General features: G+C 39.2%; 1 protein-coding gene across 2 annotated transcripts in view; it reads left to right on the forward strand.

Annotated features, from left to right (window-relative positions):
- St6gal1 (ST6 beta-galactosamide alpha-2,6-sialyltranferase 1) overlaps positions 1-4,397 on the forward strand; it is a 69,471-nt gene that overhangs the window by 30,462 nt on the left and 34,612 nt on the right. The window contains exon 1 of one of the 2 annotated variants that reach the window (XM_013034801.1): positions 1,957-2,407. The exons of the other annotated variant lie outside the window; for it this stretch is intronic. The gene's annotated coding sequence lies outside the window, so the exon portion shown is untranslated. Of the gene's footprint in view, positions 1-1,956; positions 2,408-4,397 lie in introns of those variants that run through there. 2 annotated transcript variants of the gene reach the window in all.

Below are 4,397 nucleotides of genomic sequence, written 5' to 3' on the forward strand. Positions count from 1 at the left end.
TAGTTCAAGTGTCTCTCCTACTCTGTCCTGCAGTAGTTTCAGAGATTCAGGTTTAATGTTAAGGTCTTTAATCCATTTTGAGTTGATGTTGGTGCGTGGTGATAAGCTGGGGTCCACTTTTAGTCTTCTGCATGTGGCTGCCCAGTTTTCCCAGCACCAGTGGTTGAAGAGGCTGTGTTTCTTCCACTGTATGTCTTTGGCTCCTTTGTCAAATATCAGCTGACTGTAGGCATGTGGTTTTATTTCTGGATCTTCTATTCTATTCTATTGGTCTTCAGGTCTGTTTTTGTGCCAGTACCATGCTGTCTTTGTTATTATGGTTCTATAGTAGAGTTTGAAGTTCGGCATCGAGATCCCTCCCATGTTGTCTTTTTTTCCTAGAATTGTTTTGGCTATTCTAGGTCAGCCAATTTTCATTGCATAGCACAGGAGTGGAGTAAAACACAGTTAACTTAATGGTGATTGGATTTTTGCCTCCTGGATTTAATGAAAAAGGGGCAAGGGAGTCGTGTTAATGATTGATCACAGAATTTCAGTTGGGTATAAAGGGAAGGGAAGACTTGAGGGAAGGGAGGGACAGCCAGGGAAAACTGTTGGAGTTGAGACACTAAATGGAGTAAGTTCCAAAGACAAGAGTGGTGACTGGAGAGGGGTGTCTGAAATCGAGATGATGGAAAATGATTATGTTTTGGAAATAACAAAATTAGAGCGATGGCCCTGAACATGAATGACTAAGACCACAATCAGTAGAGCTCTGAGGCTAAGGCACATAGAATATCCTGTAAGTGAAGATGGGTATCATTAAAGGCCATGACAAAACAGTGGTGGGTGGGAGAAAATTACAGCGAGTAAGGGACTAACATAGTCAAAGAATGAAGAGGATATCTAGGTGATGGGGAAGATAATTACAATAAGAGTGGAGCGCAGGGTTGCTGCAAAAATGAACAGATCCACATAGGGTTCTTAACACTGAGCCTGAGTGTGGCATGTGTTGTGTGTTATTAGCTTCCAATCTGAATCTATGTGGTTTCAGACAGCAGAGCTTAAACCACTGGGTTTACTTTTACAGAAAAGTTGATCTTCTTACAATTTAAGTTCTTTCTAAGAGGCACAGCTGCTTGCCCTGCTATGAATGATCGAGGAAGGTGATAATTTCCCTGACATTCAGTGTATCCAAAAGATCAAGGGAATATCCCCTTGGTTGAGCCATAAAGGGGATTCTAGCCACTCTAATGGATAGGTGCAAGGGATTTAGCAACTGAAGTGAGGAGGGAGAAGGACATTGTCAGAGCTTGCTTCGTTCTTTCATTAAAAAAATAACTGAGCATTTTCTAGCTATGAGTCAGAACTTGGCTAGATGCAGGGGACCAGCAAGGTCTCAGTAGAGTTGAGACAGATCTGTAATCAGATAAATGTCGAATAGTAAGGCGGGGGCTAGAACAGGCACTGGGAAATTACATTGATCTCAGTGGTATCAAGGAAGGCTTGAGGGTCGAGGGTCCCTTGAACTGGTGGTGGAGGCTTAGTGGCTGTGGCTCATGTGAACACAGCCAATGTAGAAAGAACTTTATCCTCATTGCTACAAAGGCATAAAAGAGCCTGGGATATTTGGGGGTACCCCTGGAATTACTTAAATCCTCAGTTTCCCTATTTGTAATGGGGAGGGTAAATTGTGGTATCTGGAGAAGGAGATGAGGAGAAGTCAATGACCTGCTGTGTGTAACTTGGCATAGACGCTGTTGAAATCCTTTCCCGTATATTGCTTCATTTTGTAAATAGTCCTATGAGTAGGATCTATTATCCTCGTTTTACAGTAAATTAAATGAGTCCTGGGGTGGGGGTGTGTGGGGGGGGAGAGCAGGGCATTGAATAGCCAAGGTCAAGGTCAGGATTGGTACAAAGCACAGTATGACTCTGCCCAGATCAGTCTGTCTCTAAAGCTTATACTCCTCTGAAAAAAAAAATTATTACCCTACATTAGTTATGCAAGGTAGGTTTCATTGTGACATTTCCACACATGTATAAATGTATCCCAATCAACCTCACAGCCTCTATTACTCTCCTTATTCCCTTCTGCTCTTGATCCCTAAGCTATGGTCAGTGCTTGGCATGAAGTAAATGGTTGTTGTTATTGTCCTGATTGCTTGTTTGTCACCCAGAGTTGAGGGTTCTGTCATCACTTCTGCAGCTGGCTGAAGATCACCAGGAGCAGTGACTATTTTTGGAAGGGCCTCATCACCAATGACAGATAGAGACCAACAGTTGCACCTCATTTGCTTCAGCTGGTTCATTTTTGGAAATCAAGAGTGGGAGTGATTTTTAGTTTCTTAGAGGGCAAGACTTTGTAAGCAGATGCTGTTGACATGAAAGAGGAAAGAGCTAGGATACAAGAACTCTTCTGATATCAGTGAGTGAAACTTAAAAATATCATGGCCCATCAACTCATGGGTTAGAGATGGTAGCAAATCAACATCCATAAGCAAGAGGTGTCATCCCAAGGTCAGATAACTGTCATTAGTGTTCTTGAAGGGGCCTATCAAAGACTTTACCATAACTATACTGAAAGAACTATGGACCTATAGTCAACAGATGGTATAGAGTATACAACTATGATAGAACTGCTTAAGTCAAGAAATACTTATGGAATGCCTACAATGCGCCCAACATTCACCTAGTGTCTAGAGGTAGTGGGCATAAAAATGAAGAGGGCTGACTTATGGGGTTCCTCTTTTCAGTAGAAGGAGACAGACAGCAATCAATTAATAATATAAATGTAAGTATTACAATGTATACTGAAGCCACAAAGGAAACTTGTGCCATTGAAAAAGAGACAGCTATGTCCCAATGCCAGTTCTTCCCTACATTGAATAAACAGAGATGGTTTTTTTTTTTGTTGTTGTTGTTGTTCTGAGGCTTGAACTTAGGGCTTAGTGTTCTCACTTGGCTGTTTTGCTCAAAGCTGGTGCACTACCACTTGAGTCCCACCTCCTGTTCCAGCTTTTTGCTGGTTAATTGAAGATTAAAATCTCATGGACTTTTGTGCCTGAGCTGATTTTAACTGTGATCTTTAGAGCCTATCCTCCTGAGTAGCTAAAATTAGAGGCATAAGCTACTAGCACCCAGCCAAGATGAAAGATTCTTATCTTACCAGGTCAATAGTTTTCTTGTCTTGATCATGTACATATTCCCAATAGGTCATATATAATATATAGTCACATCTGTGTGCTCAGATAGAACTTTCAAATTTGCCTTTTCATTATTACGTGTGTGTGTGTGTGTGTGTCTGTGTGTGTATACATATATATATATATACACACACAGACACACACACACACACACACACACACACACACACACATATATATATATTTGATGCCAATACTGGGACTTGAACTCAGAGCCCGGGTGCTGCCCTTTATCATTTTTGCTCAAGGCTAGCATTCTCTACTTCTGGTTTTGGTGGGTAATTGAAGATAAGAGTCTCATGGACTTTCCTGCTTGGGCTGACTTTAAACCATGATCCTTAGATCTCAGCCTCATGTGTAGCTAGCATTATAGGCATGAGCCACCAGTGTCTGGCTTTATTAATATATTTTAAGTATTTTTCTTCACCATTGCTATATAAATATACACAAGCATTTGTATTGTCTCAGGTGAATGTAACATAGTTTATTACTAGAACTTTAGTTCCAGATTTTCACTATTACAAATAGATTTAAAATGAAAACCTTTGTTGTTTGCATATTGCTTTATAGAACTCATATTCTTCACTCATTAATCATCTTTCGATCCTTACCACAACTATGAAAGGAAGGGAATTATTTTATGTGTGAGGAAACTGAAATACATAATCTTCTTTTTTCTATTATTTATTTTTCAGTCTTATTTCCTAAAAGTGTAGTGGCTTGGTTGACAATTATGAGCTCTTAGTTCTACAGCTTGAATACTTCTAGAAAGTTTAAACCAACTTATACCTCTCTTTCAAATGTATCCCAATTTCATTATAATCTGTCTAGTAAGGCATCATTTTGAAGACCCATGACTGATACAAATTCTATAAACTTTCAGCATAATGTTGGCCCTTTTGGGTTTCTTTCTAAATTAACCTTAATGTTATATATTTGCAAATTGTAGTTTGAATTTGTGATTTATCTATTCATGTTGATTGTTTCTTTACTTGGGGGAAACTTGTATAACATGAACCCTTTTATACTTCATTTCCTTTTAAAAAAATCACATGGTATTTTTCATTTCATAAATGTTAGAATTTATTTATAGTTGAATCTGTTAAACATTCTCTTCTCTGGAGTTTGAACTCAAGGGTCTGTACTTGCTTTAGACAACTGCTATACTACCTGAGCAACTTGGCTATCCTTTTGTGGAATAGTTATTTTCAA

This window comes from Dipodomys ordii, unplaced genomic scaffold (assembly GCF_000151885.1).
Source record: "Dipodomys ordii isolate 6190 unplaced genomic scaffold, Dord_2.0 Scaffold196, whole genome shotgun sequence".
NCBI classification, from domain to species: Eukaryota; Metazoa; Chordata; class Mammalia; order Rodentia; family Heteromyidae; genus Dipodomys; species Dipodomys ordii.